We start from the raw sequence: 24588 nt of genomic DNA, 5'->3' as shown, positions 1-24588 counted from the left end.
TTTTAAACTTGCTATTATCAACTTTTATTTTTTCCAGTAAGAGTTAAAATAATGTTTCATTATTAAATCGTCATTTCTCTGATTACTAATAAGATTGATATATATTTGTACCCTTTGAATTTCCTATCTTGTGATCTCTTCTTCAAATCATTTACCATTTATTTTTCTGTTGGAATGTCTGTATTTTTCTTAATGATTTGTTGGAGTGGTTACATATCCTGTGCACTAATCCTTTGACAGTTAAATATGATATATATATTTTCTAACTGACACCTAAGCTCTAACCCATAAGCTATCTGGTTCTATTTGTGGCCAAGTCACAAGAACAGCAGTATTGACTGCTATTTTGGTAAGAGGATTTCAGATCCTGCTCTCTACTTTAAAAGGTTTCTAACTGCCGAGGTAAAGAAATACTCTCCACGCAATGGGAAGTATAAGCTAAAGGCTTAGAGTCAATTTCTATGTTATCTGCACTCTTGTCTCCTAAACACCTGGTAAGGGTCTGACACATAGACTCTGAATGAACAAGTATTGTTTGAATGAATGCAAAATCTCCTTACTAGGTAACAAGTTCCTGTGGGCAAGTATGGTGTCATGCTTATGTTATTCCCATAAGGCCTAACAGAGCTTTTACACAGAGGAAGCACTCAAATCTTTTCACGGAATAGATTACTATCTCTGTACCTGCATGAAAGTAGCTGAGGTAGTCAATGTAAAACAAGCAATCCCTTCCTCACATAAAGATTACACTCTGATTTGTAGCTGCAGATAGCTCTGTACAAAGCCCTGTGTTGCTTGGGTCTCTTCCTCTTAAATTCACTGTCTGTTTCAAGTCTTTGTTCGGGAAGGGAGGAAGGGGAAGCCCCTGGAAGCCCATCTAAGTGCTGTTCAGACCATGTCTATGCAATATTTCTCATGTTGTAGTCTCTTCTCACTGCATTATTTAAGAAAAAATTCATTTTTGCACACTAGGCACAGCTGTTTGAGCCTCTTGATTTTTTTTTTTTCTCTCTCCACATACTTTGCCTGGTGGAGATCTGCTCTACTGAGTGCTGCTGGACTGGTTACTTTCTAGGATATCACTCTTGGCAATCTAGGCTTACAGTTTCATGTGAAACAATGAGACAATGCAGTGTAATGGAAGAAGTACAGGATTCTTGGAGCCAGCTGACCTGGGACTGCGTGCTAGCTCTGCCACTTACTAACCACATGACCTTAGTATCCCTAAGTCTAAGTTTCCTTCAGTTTTCCAATGGGAATAATATCAATAATATCTAACCCATCAGAGTCACAAAACTGCAATAAGAATCATAAAATAGGTAATAATGCAAAAATATTTTATAAAGTACTCTACAAATATGTGTCACAGCTACATGAAATGTGGCTCAGACTAAGTAAAAGGACTCCACCAAACAATTCACTTCATGAGGGCAAAGGATCATGTCTGACAGGGTCATGGCTGCTTCTCCAAAGCCTGGCATATTTGTTGAATAAAAGACTAAAAGAATAATAAAAAATGAAAAAAGCATTCACCAGGTGACCTTAGTCAAATTAATGAATCTCTGAGTTTCAATTTGCTCATTAGTAAAGTGAGAGCAACACCACCCACTTCAAATGATTGCTATAAAGATTAAAAAGAAAAATATCCACAGAATATAACATAATGGATATTTCTCTATTTGCTTCCTCCTCCTAAACCAGATATGATTTAGGACTTGTTTGTACAAAAGGTAGATGCTGTTAATAGTTTTTATAATAATTGGTACTGATTCAAATTCTACCAGGAACAGTCAAGGAACATTGTTATACTACCACCTGAACTTTACTCTCAATAAAAAGTAATACATTGGTAAAGTAATTATTTAAATACTTTATCTCAACCATGTTTAAACTGCTACAGTTCACTGCACCTTACTTACATGCTTATAAACCTGTATAATGAACCACTGCCCAGTGAAGAGTCTTCTCAGAGACAAGTGCTTCTTTATGTAATCTATACATAAGACATAACTTCTAGTCAAAATCATGTAAGCATCAAAGCTATATCAAAACAAATGATACTGCTCTAGTTGGTTTGGCTCAGTGGATAGAGCGTTGGCCTGCAGACCAAAGGGAGCCGGATTCGATTCTGGTCAAGGGCACATAGCCTGGTTGCAGGCTCCTTTAAGGCCTGGTCTGGGCTCGTGCAGGAGGCAACCAATAGATGTGTTTCTCTCACATTGATGTTTCTCTCTGTCTTTCCCTATCTCTTCTATTCTCCCCAAAAATCAATGGAAAAATATCCTCAAGTGGGGATTAACAAAAAACAGTTAAAAAAAGAACAAGACAAATGATATTTATTGTTCACAGCATATATGAGATCAATGCTTTATTTTGTTATCAAATTTTAACATACATAGTCCAATCCATATTATGCATTAAAGTTAGAGTACCTAACAATAAAGCCCCAAAATACGTGAAGTATAAACTGACAGAATTGAAGTGAGAAATAGACAATTCAACAATAATAGTTCTAGGCTTCAATACCCCACTTTCAATAATGGATATAACTAGGGAGAAAATTAGCAAGGAAATAAAATAGAAACCGTGAACTTTATAAACTATCTAGATTTAATAGATATCTACAGAACACCCTATCCAACAACAGCAGCAGGATATACATTCTTCACAAGTGCGTATGGGTCATAAATTAAGTCATAAAGCAAGCCTCAATAAATTTAAAAGGATTGAAATCACACAAAGTATGTTTTCTGACCAAAGTGAAATGAAATTAGAAATCAATTAACAGAAGGAAATTTGAGAAATTTTTAAAAATTGGTGGAAATTAAACAGCTCTCTCTGAAATCAATAAAATCATTTTTTTTAAAAGTGAAAGTGGGGCCATTACTACCTACCTTAGAGAAATTATATGATTTTTCAAGGATTATAAAAGAATACTATGAATAAGTATATACTAACAAACTAGACAACCTAGATGAAATTAATAAAATCTTAGAAACAAACTATGAAAATTGACATTAAAAAATAGAGACTCTGACTAGATCTATAAATAAGTAAAGAGGTTGCATTATTAAAAACTTCCAGAAATTAAATTTTAAAACTTCCATACCAAACCCAGGTGGTGTCAATGGTGACTTCTACCAAATATTTAAAAAGCAGACTAATACCCATCTTTCACAAACTCACCTCCCCAAAAAGGGAAAAAAACAGTAGAGAACACTTTCTAATTCATCCTCTGAGGCTAAAATTACCATGATACCAAATCAGGCAAAGACATCCTAAGAAAACTACAGACCAATATATACTAGTACCTTAGGAATAAATATGCATATAAAAATCCTCAACAAAATACTAGCAAGCCACATTCAACAACATATAAAAACCCTGCCCCTTCATGGAGCTTATACTTTTTTAAAAAAAATATGCTTTTCTTGATTTCAGAGAGAGGAAGGGAGAGGGAGGGAGAGAAAGAAAACATCAATGAAGAAAGACAATCATGGATCGGCTGCCTTCTGCACAGGCCCTACTGGAGATTGAGCCCACAACCTGGGCATGTGCCCAGACCAGGAATCAAACCATGATCTCCTGGTTCATGGGTCGATGCTTAACCACTGAGCAACACTGGCCGGGCATGGAGTTTACATTTTAATGGGTGGAAATAAATAACAAACAACATAAACATGTAAAATATATGGTGCTCTAGATGATACATGCAAAGGAGGAAAAGGGAAAAAAAAGATTGGGGATTACAATTTTAGATAGGGCAGCCAGAGAAGGTCTAAGAAGGTGACATTTATGTCAAGCTGAATGTCAAGAAGCAACTTTACGAATATCTAGGGAAGAGAGTTTCAAGAAGTGGGAACAGCAAAGCCAAAGAGCAGATTAAATGAGGGGAAGAGTAGTACACAAACATGAGCGGTTAATGGAGGGAGCAGATTAAAGCTGGCCAACTGCCAATTATATCCAACAAAAATCAAAACAATAAAATTTCAATATACTAAAAGAATCTTGATGATCCATCTAGAATTTGTTATTAAGGAATCTAATCTGTAACAAAACCTTTGTTTATATTTTCAATTTTCACATATTAGAGATTTTAATAGTTTCCTTAAACAAGGACTATATTAAATTAAAAGTACCATCTCCCTCCTAAGACAACTCCAAATTTTCCACAGAAACCACTGTATTAGATATGACAAAATACATACTATAAGACTACAATGCAACTAATATTTCTAAGTGCTTTCATTTCAAGAATCTGCTGAAATATTCCACCAATCCTAAATTTGCCTTTTCCCAAAGGAGCTAGAAAAACAAAGATTTTTATTGCATGACTCTCAGAGGATTTAAATGTCAAAAGATCAACAGCTATACTTTGAGCAATTTGTTCAGAGTAAGAAAATATGGAAAGCAAATCTTAAAACTAGTTTGTTTTTTAAGACATCAGTGTAGCCCTAACCGGTTTGACTCAGTGGATAGAGCATCGGCCTGCGGACTGAAGGGTCCCGGGTTCGATTCTGGTCAAGGGCATGTACCTTGGTTGCGGGCACATCCTCAGTGGGAGGTGTGCAGGAGGCAACTGATCGATGTTTTTCTCTCATCGATGTTTCTAACTCTCTATCCCTTTCCCTTCCTCTCTGTAAAAAAATCAATAAAATATATATATATTTTTTAAAAGACATCAGGGTAGAGTTAATAGGTATGAGCAAGCAGTAAAATATTCAGACTAAAAACAAGGACGGGTGCAGATTAAGCACTATATTATTAAAACTTTTTAAAATGATTAAGTCAGTTAAATACTCAATGGAGTTTATCTAACCAGAGTGTTGAATTTTAAAAACTTTACAAGCTAGGTAATATTATAAGATAAAGTTCAGGCTGCTTGAAAGCATCCAAGCACAAAATGAGATGAGTTAGTAGACAAATGGTTCTCAAACTGTGGTCCATAGACTCCTAGAGATCTATAATCCAAGACACTTTTAGAAAGTATATAAGGTCAAAAGTATTTTCATACCTATATCAAATCATTATATAGTACATCTGAAATTAATATAACGTATGTCAATTATAAACAACTAGAGGCCCAGCGCATGCAATCGTGCGCAGGTAGGGTCCCTAGGCCTAGCCTGTGATCAGACCCATCTTCCGCCCGCTCACCAGTCCCTGGTCCCACCCCACTGCCCCTGCCAGCCCCGGGTCCCGCCCCCCCCCCCCCCCCCCCCCCCACCGCAGCCAGCCAGCCAGTTCCCCTCGCCAGCCCTGGTCCCAACCTGCCGCCACCGCCAGCCAGCCAGCCAGCCAGCCGGTTCCCCTCGCCGGCCCTCGTCTCAGCCCGCCACTGCCACGAACCAGCAGGTTCCCCTCACTGGCCTCCCACTTCATAGCGACTGGTCAAGCGGTCATTCCAGTCATTATACTTATGGTCACTGGCCTTTTATTACACAGGATTTTTAAAAAACACTATTTTCATAAGCCAGTCCAAGAAAGATAAGTACCATATGATTTTACTAATATGTGGAATCTAATGAACAAAATTAACAAACAAAATAGAAACAGACTCAAAAAATCAAAACCTCAAAGACAGACAACAGTATAGTGATTACCAGAGGGAAAGAGGTGTGGGGAGAGGTAGAAAAGGGTATAGGGGGATAAATAGTGATGGAAGGAGACTTGACTTGGGGTGGTGAACACACAACACAATATACAGATGATGTATATAGAATTGTACACCTGAAACCTATATAATTTTATTAACCAGTGTCACCCTAATAAATTCAATAAAAAATAAAAAACACTATTTTCATACTAACACCAAAACGTAACACCTTAGTATGCCTTTTTCACTGTGTTGACATTTGCATGGATGGACACATTTGCACATTGCAAAGCAATGCTGGGTAGAATTGCTTGCAAGGTACCTTAGCAACAACACCAAATTGTACTAGTCATATTCTTCACTGCATGAACTCTCAGTTTAAATTTTTTAAATGCCAGATTCATTTGATAGATGAAGCAATACATTTTATTAATTTTGTTAAATCTCAACTCTTGAGTAAATGTCTTTTTAATATTCTGCAACAAAATGGGAAGTACGAATAAGGCACTATGCTGCATAGCTAAGTGTGATGACTGTCTCAAAAAAGCACTTGCACATCCTATACTTTGATATGTGAACTCAACTAGCCATTTTTTCCATGGAACATGATCTTTACTTCAAAGAAAAGAGGGAGTTCAAAAGAGAGCACAAGCAGCAGAGGGGAATCAAAGGTTGAGGAGATAGGCAAAAAAGATATACTTCCAGCCCTCCAATAATTGATAGCATAGCCTAGAAGACAACTAAGTTTAATGTTATTTATATGTCTGTCTCTTCAATGATTCTTCTTATAATCTCAATCATACTAGGAACTATGCTGGCTATTAACTATTGAACTAAACCTGAAATATTAAGCTTTTCTATTGTAAGAATCCACAGGGATCTAGATCAATGTAGTTCTTTAGCAACAGAACCCCAACAACAGTACATAGAAAAGTGCTCTGATTGAAAGCAGATCCACATACCCCATGAATTTGTCTTGTGTCTCCCCAGTACTTATTCTCAATAGTGATTCTGTAGACCCCACTGATGTAATTCTATCATATTTTTTCCCAGGTTTCAACTTATTTATTTTGTTTCCTTCCACACAATCACACACATCTCTACATGCAGGCACACACACAACACCCTCCTGTGCAGACTGTCCCGGGCTCCCATAATCCTTCCAGTGGGACTTTTATTTCTCTCATACAGAATCTGAGCAGATCAATGGGGCTCCTCTATCGAGTTTTCGTCCATTTTTTCCCCAATTATGTTCTCTTCTTTTCTTTGTCTAATTACATTGCTAGTTCCTCTAAAAGTGATAACAATGCCTGACCAGTGTGGTTCAGTGGTTGAGCATCGACCTATGAACCAGGAGATCATAGTTCGATTCCTGGTCAGAGCACATGCCCCCGTTTCGGGCTCAATCCCCAGTAGGAGTGGGGGGAGGAGTGCAGGAGGCAGCTGATCAATGATCTCCCTCATCATTGATGTTTTTATCTCTCCCTCTCCTTTTCTCTCTCTGAAATCAATAAAAATATTTTTAATAAATAAATAAAAGTGGTGACAATGGACATTTGATTTCTGACTGTAATAGGAATTATTTAGTGTTTCCATTAAGTTTGATATGGTTTTTTAAGTGTATAGTTCAGTGACACTAAATATATTCACATTGTACAACCATCATCTCCATCCATCTCCAGAATTTTTTCATCTTCCCAAGTTGAGATCTATATCTATTAAACACTAATTCCCCATTGACCTCTCCCCCCAGGCCCTGGTAACTACTATTCTATTTTCCGTCTCTATGAACTTGCCAATCACATTATTTCAGGAATATGAAGTCCTGAAAGGCTGAGTAACTTTACCAAGGTCACGTGACTAATTTCTGAAAGATAAAAGTGAAAAGTTAAGCATTGCCTGGCTGGGTGGCTCAATTGGTTGGAGCATCATCCCCTGCACCAAAGGGATGCAGGCTCAATTCCTGGTCAAGGCAAATACCTAGGTTAGGAGTTTAATCCCCTAGCCCTCTCTCTTCCCCACCCTCTCTCTCCCTCTTCCTTCGTCTCTCTCTATAAATTTTTTAAAAATGTAAGCACATAAAAAGAAAAGTGGTGGTCATACATAGTCAAATTGATTCACTTCTTTTCCTTTTTTGTCTAAGGAACTAGCCTTAGTCTGCTGAATTTCTGCAAGTTCTTTATTTGACAAAGTCTCTTACTATCTTTTAATGGACAAATGCAGAAATTTGGGTCATATATCAATGTGGTTAAGGAATTATTAACTGGCTAAATAGTGTTGACCATAAATACTTATCAATCTGAATGGCATAGTCTAGATCAGGGGTCCTCAAATTACGGCCCGCGGGCCACATGCGGCCCTCCGAAAACATTTATCCGGCCCGCTGGGTGTTTTTGCCGCCGCTGCCTGTCCTGCTTAGCAGCCGACTCGTCCCAGGCCCGCAGTGCACATGTGTGGAATGTCTGAGGGACAGTGAACTGGCCCCCTGTTTAAAAAGTTTGAGGACCTCTGGTCTAGATTCTTAATCTTATTCTGTTGAACATTTTATTAATGATTTGGATGTGAACATTTGTGACACAATGATGAAATCTGTAGTATGAAATGAAGAAAAGTGTGACAGTTGCATCTGCTAGATCAAAGAATCAATACTCAAAAGACAGAATCAAATTAGAATAATCAACTAAATCTAACATGATGCTGTATAGTGATATATAGTTCAACATTTGTGTTCAAAAAGATCCAAACTACTGAATGATCTGTTACAGGAAAAAAGCCATCACAAGAAACAAGCTAATGTAATCTCAGGCTGCACTACTAGAAATGTCAAAATTGTAGAGGGGGTGGAGATTACACGCTGCAGGCTGAATAGATCAATAACACAGTTCATCTCAATCAGCATGCACTGAGCACCTACTATGTGCCAGACCACACTTGAAATACTGTTTTTAGCTCCAGTTCCAAGCACAAGATTCATTTCACATCTTAACACTTCTAACAGAAAATAACCAAGAAAGTAAGATGTCTAGAAGTTTTTACTTATAAAAGATAAAAGCAACTTAGAAAAACTTATTCTGTAGATAATTATAATAATACCTAACATTTACTTAGCACTTATGTATGGCAGTCATCAGGACATGTCCCTTATATCTCCCATCAAGAAAGATCCAATTGCTAGGCATGCAGTTAGCTCCCAGCTCCCAGCTGCAGTCCCCCAGGATCCCTAGCTATCAAGCTGAGATCACCCGCCCAAGCCAATGACTGATCACAGCACCAGTACTAACAAAAGGCCATTTCTATCAAAAGCATGACTCATCTAATGAAAAATTTTGCTCCAGAGTCTTCAGTCGGTCTGAGATGCTCCCTGCCCATTCTGTTTCCTCCCATCTTTCCTTTCATAGGAGTCCTCCGCCTCTCCCATATACTTCTTGCATTCGTCTTGAAATCTGCTTCCAAGAACTCAAATTGGCACAGCTGGTGTCAGAAGTGAACTGAGAAAACAGAAGGTAAGATGGAGTTTGGAAACTAGATCACTTACTATCCAACTGGCAAGGAGAATCTCATCCTGGGTGGAATATACAGCATGGACAGTCCCTGACACAAGCTGGTGACCCAAATGCTAAAATTTCTTGGGAAAAGTGCTAAAACCTTCTTGGGAGAATGTTCCCAGAAAAGGAACACTCTGAATAGTGTAATGATTCCAGTACTTGCAAAGTGTGAGGGAACAATGCGTACAAGAATAATGGAATAGGCTGGCTGTGGTGCTGCAGTGACTCCCTCGAGGAGGCAGCTAACAAACAAATGGAAACTAAGTGTGAAGGCCACAGGGCTCTCCAGTGGCTCAGAGAGGTCTTTATCACTTACAGTGGGAGAACGTGAAATGATGAAGAGCGAACCCAGGATAGTTAAAGAATACAATACTTCAAAAATAAATGCTCAGTCAAGGCAGATCTGTTATGCTAAGGTCAGGGTCCTAGACTGGAAAACATGGAAGCCTATTAGATGAAATAGGAACATCTAAAATGGCTGTCCCCCAAGATTTTGATTCTCCAGATCCTCTGACCCCTCAGAGATTGCAGGGATCATATTAGCACTTCCCACTCTGCAGGAACATACTTCAGAGACCTCTCACCTACAAGGCAACAAGAGCTCCGCTTAGGATATGCCTCCCACCTCCATTCCTGCTTGCCAGGATAACTAATGTTAATCCTCCCAAAGGTTAACATTAATGGTGCTGCTTAATATATGCAATCAACACAAGACAAGAATGGATAAGCACAAGGCTGAGAGTGGCTGCCTCAATAAAAAGCTTCTTCTATCCCTTGCTTAATTCCTGAACCTGAGACTGTTTTCAGATCCAGACCCACTGACAAAAAAATGATGGCTAGGGAGTAAGAACCCTGCAACACAACAGCATTATACATATTTCCCCATATTCTTCCCCAAAAGAACCTATGGCTATTTACTCAGGTTACTATATAGTGGAAAAGTAAAATACCCAGACATCTGAAGAACTACTGATCACAGAGTCTGAGATGACACCGATACCTGGAGCCTGGAACATCATTATGGCCCTATTACAAGGGAAGGAATACAGAAATAAACAATAAATGGAGTCCTGGCCAAAGTCTAGCTTACAGCCAATCCACTGATCCACAAACCCACCCAACAGTCATTTTCCCAGTCCCTGAATATATATATGGGACTGGCATACTTGGTGGCTAGGATGACCCCCACCTTGGATCCTTGGCCTGTGGAATAAGCGCTATCATAGGGAAAAGGCCAAGTGAAACCTGGTGTCTCCCCACTTTCTGGCCAAAATAAAAAGTCCAAGGTAGTATTGTGTAGAGGGTGGAGGTTAAAGGAATGGCAGAGATTAGTGCTCTCCTTAAGTATATTAAAGATGGAGAGGTAGTGGTACCTTTCATGTGTTTAATTCACCAGTCTGGCCTCTGCAGAAACCAGCTTTATTCTGGAGAATGATTAAGACTACTGCAAGTTCAACTAAGTAGTAGCCATGACCATAAAGATGGGGGCCGAAGCTTATCTCACTAACCTACTCCTTCTAAAGTTTCCCATCAGCAAGAGAGGTCCATGGAACCCTGAAGGAGCTGCTCTCAGAAAATCTTTAGAGACACAGACCCATGAAGGACAGAAAATGGACTGTGGTAGTCACTTGGATCTCCCTTCAAAAAAGAACTTGCATTTGAGTGCAAAAAGTAGTTAGCTAACAACTTCTAGCTGCAGCATGTTCAGAATTCATCTCAACCTTCTAGTCCAGGCCATACTCTCCTTGGGCAGCTCTTGGAATAACTAAACATGGTGGGTATATTAGAATCTGGCCATTCTTCCCGATGCAAGACTCCTCTAACAGGCAATTTTCTAGCTGTTCAACTTATTGGGTTGGCTGAGATTTTTTTCTTTCAGATCCATATTGCATACTGAGACTCTCTGATCAATTTGGCTTCCTTTTCTTCCACAGGCATTCCATTCTATCCCCCACATAATCTCTTGCACTTCTAATGTGTTGCTTCCCAGGGGACCTACAGCAACGTATTATGTAATTAACTCCTTAGATGATTCATCTCATTTAACCCACTAAAGTAGAGTTGTTATTCACATTTTACAGATGAGAAAACGGAGGCACTGAAAAGTTAACTAATTTGCCCAAGATCACACAATAAAAGCAATGGAATTAAAATTTGAGCTCAGGCAGTATGACTTCAAAGCCTTCACTTTTAGTCACCATACTAGTTAAAACAAGATATTATCTTGTCATCCTCAGATATTAAGATGAGAGTAAATATTCCGTATAATTTTAGAGGGCAAAACAACAAAAGGATAGCTGTGAGAGAAAAGCAGACTTTTGGCTAAATATAAAGCTATTTTCGGGGGGTAGGGGAGGCTAGGGGACTGTCTAGGGCGGGGGGATAAAATGGACACATATGTAATACCCTTTGTAATACTTTAAGCAATAAAAAAAAAATAAAAAAAAATAAAAAAATAAAAAAATAAAATAAAATAAAATAAAATCAGACAAATGAAAAAAAAAATAAATAAATAAATATAAAGCTATTTTCTAATAATTAGCATAACCAACCCTAGAATGAGGTCCTTTAGGAAGTAAGCAGGGCCTATCACCTAAGGTTGAGACTTTATAAAACAGATTAAAGTTGACCTAGATCAGTAAAACATACTAAGTATTATATGGGAGAAAAGGGTTCCTCAGCCAGTAAGTTTGGGTAATACACTGCTGAACAAAATTAAACAAGTTCCTTTACTTTTACTCCTCCATTTTAAAAATACTAATGTGTATTTGCAAAACCCAAATTCATTTGATTAAAGAACACTTCCTTGCTTCTGGTGTAGAATGATTTCTTCCCAAAGTCAAGATTCACTGAAGTAAGGACTCCAGAAAAAGCTAACAAGGACAATTTTCTAGCTGTTCAACAATTTCCCAGCTAGTAAAGACATAATCTGTCTGCCTATATGTCAATATTAGCATCTCCAATACCTTGAGGATGGGAAGACTATGTAAAAGTTTTCACAGTAAAATTTATCTCCACAGAGTAATGCTGACCTCAGCGGCTGAGGAGAGCAGGACAAAGTCGCAGTGGTGGGAAGATGGCCCCTTCTCCTATCAAATGCAAAGTCCACTCTGATGAGAAGTCCAAGGATCGCTCTAAAGATACAGGGGCCACCAAGGAGAAGGGGCCACCAAGGAGCCGAGCGAGAAGGATCGTGGCAGGGATAAAAAGAGGCACAGCGCTTCCAGTGGTAGCAGCAGCATCACGTCTCCGTCCAACTCTACCTCCAGCTCTGGCTCCAGGACTAGCACTGGCTCAAGCAGCAGCTCTAGCTCTTCATCAGCATCAAGCCGCTCAGGAAGTTCCAGCAGATCCCGAAGCTCCAGTTCCAGCAGCTCTTCTGGCTTTCCAACTCCTTTTCGAGCAGATATGACAATAGGCTGCGTTCCCTGCTCCAAATCCAAACCACCCCAGAGAGATGAAAAGGAAAGGAAAAGGCGAGCCCTTCCCCTAAACCCACCAAAGTACACATTGGTAAGCTCACCAGGAATGTGACCAAGGATCACATCATGGAGATATTCTCCACCTACGGTGAAATTAAAATGATTGGCATGCCTGTAGAAATGATGCACCCCCATCTATCTAAAGGCTATGCGTACGTCGAGTTTGAGAATCCAGATGAAACTGAGAAGGTGCTGAAGCATACGGATGAAGGACAAATTGATGGCCAGGAAATCACCGCCACTGCTGTGCTGGCCCCCTGGCCTAGGCCACCCCCGAGGCGATTCAGCCCTCCCAAGAGAATGCTACCACCACCACCCATGGGGAGTCAGTCACCCCCACGGATAAAGAGGTCACGCTCCCCGCGGCATCAGCGATCCCGCCACCACCATAGGAGCCACTCCAGCTCCAATTCCTCCCAATAAACAAGCTACCAAAGCTCTGCCCCGAAACTTATATCCCATCCAACTCAGTTCTGTCACTTTTCTAGCTGAACGACAGTCAGTAGGAAACAAATCCTCACTCGGGGGCAGGCTTCCAAAGGAGCATTGAGACGTTTCCTCTGAAGGCCAAGTTTGGCTGCAGAAGTGTTGTTGATTTGGGGTTGTGCCTAAGATGCTCTCCAGTTTCCTGGCTAGAAAGTTCCCACGTTTCCAGTCTCTGAGAGTCAGTATAGTGGCAGAGCCAGCAAGAACAGAGCAGGGTTCCAGGTGGCAATGCCACCCCAGCCTGAGAGCACATTTTTCCATTCCATAGATGACCTAGGGCCAAGTCTAGTAGCCTGAGGATCCTTCAGGAAAGGGCATGCTTTTGTGCAGGTGCTGTTCCTATTAACCTGGCCATACTCCCCTGCTTGAGTTCTTCTGGCCTCTAGAGTTAAACATCCCATGTTAGTTGCTGTAAATGGTTCTGTTCTCACATGTACATATACATCCATCCATATGGCACATCTCCTTTTTCTCTGAAATTGGTGAGCAAATATGAGAGCTCTGCAAGGTCATCACAGACCTTCTCCCCCTTCGTGGTGGTCTTTGGGATTACCTTGGCAACGTGTACATTGCTTTTTCGGCTATTATTGTACAGTCAGTACTATGGATTTTCTGTTTTGAATTTTTTTGTAACTGTAGCATTTTAGATAATGTGTTTATACTTTGTTGTGTAGAGTAAAATAATTGTGTTGAATAAATCTAGGATTAGAATGCAAAAAAAAAAAAAAAAAAAGCATCTCTATAAAAGGGAGCATGGGAAGTGAGGGCATATGCTGGGGGGGGGGGGGGGGGGGGGTGGCAGCCGGGAAAAGGTCAGTGGGGGGAAAAGGAGACTTATGGAATACTTTAAACAATAAAGAATTTAAATTTAAAAAGGGGGGGGGGGTGTCTCTTTGCCACATGCCCTTCCCAGATGTATGTTTCTGCAGAGATTACACTTTGATTAAAATTCAGTTTTTATTATTAAAAAAATCAATCAATAAATAAAGTGTATCTCATGCTTTTTTAATGCAAAACATGCCTCCTTTGCTTTATCAACAAACTGTGAAGATCTACAATAATTGATCCCATTTTAATTACTGAATTCCAACTTTATGAGCAATATAAAAGCTTTATTCCAAGTGCTACTGGTGACCTGGCTATCCTATCCTATCAGACATAATCCTATATAATAAAACCCTAATATGCAAATCGACCGAACATGGAACAACTGATCACTATTATGCACACTGACCACCAGGGGGCAGATGCTCAATGCAGGAACTGCCCCCTGGTGGTCAGTGCGCTCAGCCAGAAGCCAGGCTCGTGGCTGGTGAGCACAGCTGCAGAGGTGGGAGCCTCTCCCACATCCACTGCAGGCAGGCAGTAAGGAGCAAGGGGTCCGGGACTGCGAGAGCCCCTGACTGCAAGAAGGATGTCTGACTGCCAGGGGGATCAGCCTAAGTTGGCAGGCGGACATCTCCCAAGGGCTCCTGGACTGAAACTGGGCTGAGGGACCGCCCCCCAACCCCACCCAGTGCACAAATGTCGTGCACCCGGCCTCTAGTTTTCATATAACACATCTCTACATGCATTTTTTCTCAAACACATATACACACTATCACCAAAAAAAAAAAAAAAAAAAAAAAAAGCACAGGAGGGACTAATAGAGAAAGAAGAGGCCTCAGCAACAAGCTATTCATTCATCCAGCTAACTTCCAGAATTTCTGTTTTTATTCAGAAATATATTTCCTTTATTACACGAAAAACTTTTATATAAATTACAATCCCTTGGTCTTAGTTCTTCTATTTTCCTTAGCCACCATCCAGAGCACACTGCTACCACCCCCACCCTCATTCTGTTACCTCATTAGTGACATTTACTCACCATTGCCTGGAGTTGTCTACATGTTATTTATCTTTTCATTCACTACTTCTTTAGAAACATTGAATAGAATACTAATTGTTGAAGGGGATGTAAACATCTAGTCCACCACTCATTTTCAGATCAGAGAAATGAGGTCCAGAGATCAGTTATTGCATTTTTCTAATAATAGCAAAGCAGGCATTTTTATCTGCTTCAAAACTACCAGTATATGGTGTATTTTACCACAATAAAAATTTTTTAAAATACCAGCCCTAACCAGTTTGGCTCAGTGGAGAGAGCGTCAGCCTGCGGACTGAAAGGTCCCAGGTTCGATTCCGGCCAAGGGCATGTACCTTGGTTGCGGGCATATTCCCAGTAGGAGGTGTGCAAGAGGCAGCTGATCAGTATTTCTCTCTCATCGATGTTTCTAACTCTCCATCCCTCTCTTCCTCTCTGTAAAAATCAATAAAATATAAAATATATTAAATACCGGTGTATGAAGCTGAAGTTTCTCAAGTACACACACACACACACACACACACACACACCTTTTTCTTATACAAAATGCTACATGCAAATATCCATCAAAGTCAATCAACTAAATTTGTGCTCTCCTAATATGAATATTTCACCAAGCAGTATGGAAAATCCTAAAATAAAACAAATACAGAACACATCGGGAGGTTCACAAGATGAAAAAGAATGTGGATTTTATAGGAAGAGCTATATGGTTTGACACAGATGTGGGTTCCCAAGACACTCAGTTCTTTCAGCTGTAAAATAGGCAGAACACTATGGATACTAAAGGGTCATTTTAAGAATTAGAAATAACATACGTGACACACCTAGCAGAAGGTGGCACATTGTTAACAAAGCTTTGATATTACACAAGAAATACAAGGTCAAATAATCAAGAAAAACTTCATAAACCTGGAATCTTGGAAGGATTGGGTAGTGGAACATGCAGAAACAGGAGTGAGGAATGATCAGGTTAGAACCAAATCATGAAGGGCTATGCCATATTAAAAAATCAACCTTAAAAAAAAAATGAGTGGTGGACTAGATGTTTACATCCCCTTCAACAATTAGTATTCTTATTTTTTTAGACATTGAGTAGAAATGTCTAAGAATGACCTAAATAAAACCACAACAATTAACCTCAGCTGCTAATTTTTTTAAAAGCCTATGGGCAGTTATTACATCACCAGAATCACGAAAAGGTTAGATGATATATTTTGAAGTTTTAACACATTTCGTACCGCTCAGGAGTTTTCTCGTGTTTCGCGCCATCTGTTAAGGACCGCTCACGAGTGTTCTCGTTTTTCACACCCATGGAAAAAGGAGCGAATCTAGATACTTACGTAAATTCTGTTTGGTCCCTCTTCATAGAGGAAAATGTTTTACGCAGTACCATACGTTAAAAAAGTACTAGGGCCGAAACCGGTTTGGCTCAGTGGATAAAGCGTCAGCCTGCGGACTGAAAGGTCCCAGGTTCGATTCCGGTCAAGGGCATGTACCTTGGTTGCAGGCACATCCCCAGTAGGAGATGTGCAGGAGGCAGCTGATCGATGTTTCTCTCTCTCATCGATGTTTCTAACTCTCTCTCTCCCTTCCTCTCTGTAAAAAATCAATAAAATATATTTAAAAAAAAAATAAAGAAAGTACTAGGAGCTTTAATTGTTTAATTGTTTTTGTAAATAAAAATGTTATAATTATTGAAAAACTAAAATGCATTATGATGATTTAAATAACGTGCAGTTTGCCCAAAAACGTGCGGTCCCTGACGTATGTCTTAGAGATTTCTATGCGGTACGCAATGTGTTGGTTTTTCTCAAACTCAAAGTATTTTACTTCAATTACTTTTTAGGGGTTGTTTTTCATGTTCAATTGAAAATTAAAAATGGATATTAGAATTTACATAAACCCTGACAGAATAATTTCAAAAAATTTTCATACTGCTTGCTTTTTATTTTAATAAAGATAATTTTGAGACAGATCTGCTGTGCTTTGAAACAATAATAAAAAAATATATACCATTTACTCTTTATTCATTTTAATAAAAGGAATGCTGGCAGATACTACCAAACAATCATAAGAGGTAGAAAAGAACCATATTACAAATAGAAATGCATACCTTTTCATTAATCCCAGCAAAAAGACTCCAGAACTGCTGAATTCTTTTTTAACTTTATATTGAAATTATGGCATCCAAAGCAACTAAAAGGCTGTATAACAAACTAGTAGAAGCCTTTCAGCTCACTCAGTTCAGTTACTATTAAAGGATCTAAAAGTGATCAAATCAAGTGGGAAAATACTTTGGGTGATCCACTGTGTGTAGAATGAAGGTCCAAAACTTGTACTTTATGAACTCAAACATGGTTCCCTGCAGTACTCACTATTTTAAAATAACTTTAGAAACATTAGCAAGTCATTATTGTTGACTCTGAACTATGTTTTACAAAAATCTCATAGAAAAGCTTTAATGCCTTGATTGAAAACAAACAATAGGGACCATACTACATTAAGAATAAAGAGCAATGACTAGTCGTTATGAATATAGAATTACATATCATGGAGAGGTAACAGCAATCGCTAAAATCTGTCAGTCTAATGCTTAGAAACGTTAATAGCTAAATATACAACTGGACTCTAACTTTTTAGAAATATTTCAGCAGCTAAAGGAAAACTAAAACTAAGGCTTACAATTGCCTTTCCTTAAACAATATTCTTAGAATACAACCTTTTATAGTTAAAGCCCCCACACCACTATTCCCATGATCGCCCAATATGGTTGACCAGTTTCACTAAGTTCTGGCTATGAATGATGGTTATGGTGATGAATGGATAAATAAAATGTGTTACATCCATACAATGGGATATTATTTGACAATAAAAAGAAATTAAGTACTGATGCATACTGTAACATGGATGAACACTGAAAACATTATGCTAAAGTAAAAGAAGCTAGTAACATATTGTGTGATTCCACTTATAGAATAGATATGCGAATCCACAGAGGCAGAAAGTACATTGGTGGTTGCTTAAGGGCAGGGAAGACTGAGGGGATGATCTGGGAAGTGACTGCTAATGGGAATGGGTTTCTTTTTAGAGAGATGAAAATGTCTAAAATTAGATAGTGATGATGTTTGCACAATTCTGTGACTAACCAGCCACTGAAGTGTATACTTTAAATGAGTACACTGTATAGTATGTGAATTATATCTCAATAAAGATATTACCAAAAATAGAGCCTTATGTAATACTTTAAACAAAACAAAAAATTGAGCCTTTCCTAATACTCTAAATTATTTGAAATATATGTAATTCTTCACATTTTACAGCCTCTTTACAGTTAATATTATTTCAAACTGCCAGAAAAACCCAAGGCTGAATATACCCAAACTTTCCCTAATTTATGAAAAATTCTAGACTCACCTTACCATTTTCTTTTATCTTACTTTCTAAGGCTCCTTCCTCTGAAAGGTAATAAATTTCCATTTAAAATTAATTAATATATTTAAATCTAGGGAATGGATTTACTACTTCTATATTTTCTTAAAATGCAACAAAACTACCATCATAGATATTTAAAAAGCATATCCTTAAGGGTATGTCATCATAAATAATAAGAAAAGAGAATAGATAACAAATCACTATAGAATTTCCAGCTAAAGAAACTATGATAGCCAAAAGCCTAGGTCCAGAAAAGTATGTTTTAAGCTTAAATTAACAAATGTATGGATGTTAAACTAAAAGACAATTAACAGAAAAAAATTTAAGACGACTTTAAAAATACTTCTGTAATATAAAATCCTAAATGCCTCAAGATCACCATTAACATTCATTAAGTTCTCCTTTTCCCTTACCCAATATGAATTTGATGCCTTTTCTTGATTTCAACATGTCCATAGAGATTTCCTCATCTTTACCTATTTTATTAAAGGCTCTCAAAAAGTATTTCATAAGTACAAAACATTATTGTTCTAATTTTTCCAATAGTTCAGTTCTATAAATGGGCTATTTACAGTAATTCAAAAGAAAAAAATTGTAAGTACTACTTAATTTGCATAATTGTAATTATTTTATAAATAGCATTTTTAATTATTTTATTAAATGTATTTAGTATCATAAAGTATAAGATTTTCTATTAACTACACAACTAAAATACTAACTACTGACACCTTGATTCCTCCTTAATTTAGCAATCTCTAATACTTTAAAATGGTCATGATTTTATTTCTTAGTAGTAAACTGTATAAATAAATAATGATCTTTCAAGCTCTTTCAAAGAGAAGTAAACTAGAAGCATATTTTCTACTTCCAGAGTAATAATGACTTACTGGGACTGCTGGGACTAAATCATAGCTCTGATTTACACATCATGTCATTTAATCCTTACAATAATCCATAAGGTGGGTATTATCAGCTTCATTTTGTAGAAGAGAAAATTGAGGCTTAAATTGTGCCTTTGCAACTAATCTCTGTCAAGCACATAACAGGTACCAAATAAAAGTTTACTGAATGAAATGTATAGTGGTAACTTAGCAACAGAGAAAGAAATGGGATCATCTCCACTCATTTCTGTCTTGCTAAGGAGTTTATATAAAACTATCACTTAGCCCTGGCTCAATGGATAGAGCATCAGCCTGCAGACTAAAGGGTCCCAGGTTTGATTCTGGTTAAGGGCACATGCCAGGGTTGTGGGCTCAATCCCCAGTTGGGGACATGCAGGAGGCAGCAGATCAATGATTCTCTCTCATCATAGATGTTTCTATCTCTCTCTCCCTCTCCCTTCCTCTCTAAAATCAATTTTAAAAATAAAATTAATAAAACTATCACTTACCAGGCAATATATGTAATTACCTCCTTAAAGAATAAAACACTGAATCAGGAATTGGAAGAAGAAAGATCATATATAAAAATTACTAATATTCTTACAGGCAAGCTACTACATTAAACATAGAAGTCTTAACAAGAGATCTAGCATATTCCACTCAATTACAACACCTGTCTGACCCTACCTTATAACAGTTAACTAAATATGTCCTACTTCTACAATTAGCTAGTTGCTAGCAAAGACCTTGGTCATTATTGTATTTCTCAGAACACCAAAGAATGCACCTGGCACTTAAAATTAATAGCTAAAATTTGCCCAGCCAGTGTGGTTCAGTGGTTGAGCGTGGACCTATGAGCTACGAGGTCACGGATTGATTCCCAATCAGGGCACATGCCTGGGTTGCAGGCTCGATCCATGATTTTTTTTCATCGTTGATGCTTCTCTCTCTCTCTCTCCCTCTCCCTTCATCTCTGAAATCAATAAAATTATACATTTTTTTATAAGCTAAAGTTTTATAACTATCTTTTACAGGTTACAAATTTTTTCAGATATACTTACCCTAAAAATCTTGCAAGATAAGTATAACTATCTGCATTTTACAGACAATAACACTGAGGTCCAAGGAGATGAGAACCAAAGTAAATGGCCAGGTATTCTTTTATAACAACACAGCTACCACAAAAGGCTCTCAAATGTTTGTTAACTGAATCAGCTGTCCCTTGAAATATCTTTTCTCTAAGATTAAAACACGACTATATGTTGCTAAGAGAAATGACTATATTGCCACTTAAGACTGATTGGTAGTTTAACTAGAAAACAGACACCATACTTTTCATTCAACTTGCCAAGGTTAGTTAACTTTAAACTTATTATATCAGTGATTTCTCAAACTGTGATAGAACTAAGCATGGGGGAGCTTGATAAGAATTAAGATTCTTGGGCCATCATCATTCTCAGAAATTCTTTTTTAATTATTATATTGATTTTAGAGGGAGGAAGAGAGAGAGACAGAGACCGACACTGATCTGTTATTCCACTTATACATTCACTGGTTGATTCTTGTATGGGGGGGAGGGAGGGGAGTTGAACCCACAACCTTGGCATATCGGGACAATGCTTTAACAAACTGAGCTACCAGGCCAGGGCCCTAGAAATTCTGATTCAAGGGGCCAGAATCTGCATCTTTTAATAAGGACCCTCAGCTGATTCTAAAGCTGGTAGTCTTTAGGGACATACTGAGAAAAACTGGATTGGACTTTTTAAAACCTAATGTAACCTACAGAAAAACATTTTTAATCAAGCCAATTTTTTACCATTATAAATATTTGAGCAAAATCTTACAAAAACAATATAAGGGTACTGCATGTAACAGGATAGGTCCTCAAAAACATTTCCTACACCAAACCTCCCTAGACTTCAGGAGCTTCTCTTGCTGCACAGGTGGTAAAAAGTCAGGGGTCTTTTAGGTAGTTACCCATGTTATTCTGTTTTTATTGATGAACTCAACTATGATTACAACAGAATTTAGTAAAACATTTTTATAGGTCTTATTCAAATGCCTGTATGTTAACCAGTAAAACGGAACAGTCTTTTATCTTTGAACGTAATATGCAGAATAATTTAAAAATTACCAACAGTATAAGCCCAACATTTACACTTTAAATGACCATAAACATGTACCCTGAGATTATAGGTCACCTTTCCCCCATTATTAAATATTGATGGGGAACCCATACAGTGCCTTTCTGTACTTTCCAAGTTTTCAACAATAAGCATATTTGCTTTTTCATGTTTATACAAGTTTTAGAAGTCCTTATCCATCCTACAACCTTCACATCCATAATAAGAAAAAAAGAACAACTTTTAACCGCATTTATCAGAAACCAGAGACACGGATACATCTGGCAAAGGGCAGTACAGTGTAACCACTAGTCACTAACTTTTCTATGACACGAATGCCAGGACAAGTCATCCAACTTCTGACATTTAGAATATGCCCCATGTCCACCGGGTACCTGTGATCAGGACGGCACGACTTCTAAAAACCCTCCGTCATCCATTCTGCGGATCTAGTAGGTGGAACACTTCTGCACCAAGGGCCGAAGCGTTAAAACACACTTACAGGGGGAGAAGAGGGAAACGACTTTGGTAAAATACATGTATGTGTATTTTTATTTTTTAAATAATCGTGAGCATTTCTCTAAGAAACATCGCAAAGCCGGGATGGAGCTTCCTCCGAGGCAGACCACGCTGCGAGACAACATGTAACAGAAGAAGGCAGGGATGAGCTGCGGCAGGTGATGAAATTTCACCTCAAATAAGACGCAAAGGGTTCTTTTCAACCCATCAGATCGTAAATGACACTCCAGGGGCACCAGGGGCACCGGTGCTGACGGGGCCCAGCACTCCCATCACCCCGCCCGCCCCCCCCCCCCCCCCGGCCTCCCGCCCTTCACCCCGACTCTGCGGGGCTGGGAGGGGGGGTGTCGCGGAAAAGCCGAGGCTGTGGGCAAACAGGCGTCCTCCCACAGCCTCGGGGATGGACGGGCAGGGCCGGGAGGAGAGGCTGCGCTCCGCCCGAGGCCAATCCGAGGGGCGCCAGCGCCCCGCCGGCCCCGGCTCCGCACCGGGCGGCGCCGGAACCGAGGCCGGGCCAGGGCTGCTCGGCGGCGCGGGGCCTAGTCGCCCCTCACGCGCCTCCAGCCCGCTCGGGGACACCGGGGGAAAGGCGGAGGCCCCAGCCGGGGGTTTGGGTGGGTGTGGGGGGAGTGGGTGGCCGCAGGGGCCGGTCTCCCCGCCGCCCGGCTGGAGGGCTGCCGCCCCGGCCATCGCGGAGGCCGAGGCGGGCGAGCCCGGGACGCGCCGCGCACACTCACCTCGAGCCGCGGCCGCCGTCGCCTCAGCATGGCCCGGGGGGGTCGTCCCCGAGCCCGCAGCCTCCTCCGGAGAGCACCGGCGCTGCCCCGGCGCCGCCGCGAAGCTTCCCGCTGTGGCCGAAGGGGCTGTGGCCGCCGCCGCTGCTGCTGCTGAGGCCCAGCACCCGCCGAGCCGCATCGGGCTCCCGGGCCGCCGCCGCCGCGCGGAGAGCGGAGGAGCTCAGCGCAGCGGGGTCGGGGGCGCCAGGCTGCGGCGGGACGACCGCGGTGCCGCAGGCGGGGAGCCTCGGCGGAGCCTCCAGCGTCGCCTTGGCTGCTCCTGCCGCCGGCGCCGCTGGGCCACAGCGCCCCCTGCCGCCCACGCCGGGCTACGGCGCGAGGACTGCGGCGCCGCTCAGGCACGGGCGGCCGGGACGCAGGGAGCGCGGCGGGCGGGGCGCGGCGCTCCCAGCTCGGCCACGGCCTCCCGCCCGCCCTCCCCGGGGACGCCTCCGGGAGGCGGAAGCCCCTGGGTCCCCCCGGCACGGGTGCCCCCCACCCACCCTGGTCCTCGTCCTCAGCCCCGAGCACCTTTGCCCCTTTTCCTTCACCCCAGGGAGGAGCAAGAACGTCCCTGGCCACCACTCGGACCCTCACCTGAGAGTAGGAGTGAGGGCATCCCCTCGCTTTTCCTCTCGGGGTTCCCGGGGGGCCCTTCAGTGTGTCTGGGTGTAAAAGAGTGACAGGCACCAGCCTTTTTACACACACACACCCGATCCTCTCCCAAAACAGGTGAAGGAGTTGTCTTTGACCTTAACTTTTTTTTTGATCTACTGGGATTATTTACAGAAATTTCCAGCCGATACCAAACCTTAACCACTAAAACCGCCCCCATAATTAAAACTAATAATATTTTGAGCAAGAGAAGAAAATAGCCAACCGGTTGTCCTGAAATTCATGAACAATTTAAAGAAAAGAACTATGCATCTTTTTCTAACTAATCCCCCTCCCCTATCTCCACCTCTCCTCTTCCACCCGCCACCCCTGCCAAATCTCAGGTCAGGCCCTGAAGGGAGGCAATTGTTATCTAGAGGGGCTGTGGGATCATTCTGTTTAGATTCCCCATGCTCGATCCCACTCAAATATCAGAACCAAAAACAAAAGAAACAAAAGGACTGTTAGAGGAGAAGTAGGGAAAGAGAAATTCTCCAAGTCCTCTTGTCCCCAGTTTTTCCAAATCCTAGTACGTTATTTTGCCGGGGAGTAGTACGGTAAAATGAGCAGGGACTTTGGTGGCAAATCCTAATACTACCAATTCCAGCCTCTGTTGTATTTTACTTTATGACCCTAGGCAAGTTAATTATTTCCACCCTCCGGGTTCTCATGCTGACCTTGCCAGTTATTGTGAAGACTGGAGATAATTTATGTAAAGGAACTGGCCGATAGAAGGTATTCAAATGTTGGTTTCAATTCTTGTTGGTTCCAAAACACCCTTGTTCCCACCTGCTTTCATTCTCTCTCTCTCTCTCTCTCTCTCTCTCTCTCTCTCTCTCTCTCTCTACCTCTCTCTCTCTCTCTCTCTCTCTCTCTCTCTCTCTCTCTCTCTCTCCCTCTCTCTCTCTCTCTTCTCTCTCTACCTCTCTCTCTCTCTCTCTCTCTCTGTAAATGTATTCCCATCAGAAGATGGGTGCATTGTTTTTCATCATCATTGGTCTGGGTAAAATTTCCCTAATATAACATCCCTCCATTGAGGAATAATAGAACTTAATACACTAGATCCTGTGGCATTCCGCTGCATAGCAGATGTCAGCATAGACCCAGTATATTTTTCTTTAAAAAAAATTATAAGGCAGTCTCACCTTACCTGAGGTTATGTCCTAATAATAAAAAATCTTAATGAGATAATTATATATGGTCTCCAGGAACTTTCAAATAATAATT

General features: G+C 40.4%; 1 protein-coding gene and 1 pseudogene across 8 annotated transcripts in view; one reads left to right on the top strand and one right to left on the bottom strand.

Moving 5' to 3' along the window:
• ZFYVE9 (zinc finger FYVE-type containing 9) overlaps nucleotides 1-23026 on the bottom strand; it is a 134223-nt gene extending 111197 nt beyond the window's left edge. For 5 of the 8 annotated variants that reach the window (XM_036347418.1, XM_036347422.1, XM_036347424.1 and 2 more), the window contains exon 1: nucleotides 22669-23026. The gene's annotated coding sequence lies outside the window, so the exon portion shown is untranslated. The remainder of the gene's footprint in view (nucleotides 1-22668) is intronic. The other 3 variants (XM_036347417.1, XM_036347420.1, XM_036347423.1) reach the window with 1 other exon arrangement.
• On the top strand, nucleotides 12218-13218 carry LOC118675180 (annotated as a pseudogene).
• Nucleotides 23027-24588: the final 1562 nt, after the last annotated feature.

This window comes from Myotis myotis, unplaced genomic scaffold (genome assembly GCF_014108235.1).
Source record: "Myotis myotis isolate mMyoMyo1 unplaced genomic scaffold, mMyoMyo1.p scaffold_m19_p_2, whole genome shotgun sequence".
NCBI lineage: Eukaryota > Metazoa > Chordata > Mammalia > Chiroptera > Vespertilionidae > Myotis > Myotis myotis.
This window is presented reverse-complemented; position numbering and strand designations above follow the sequence as displayed.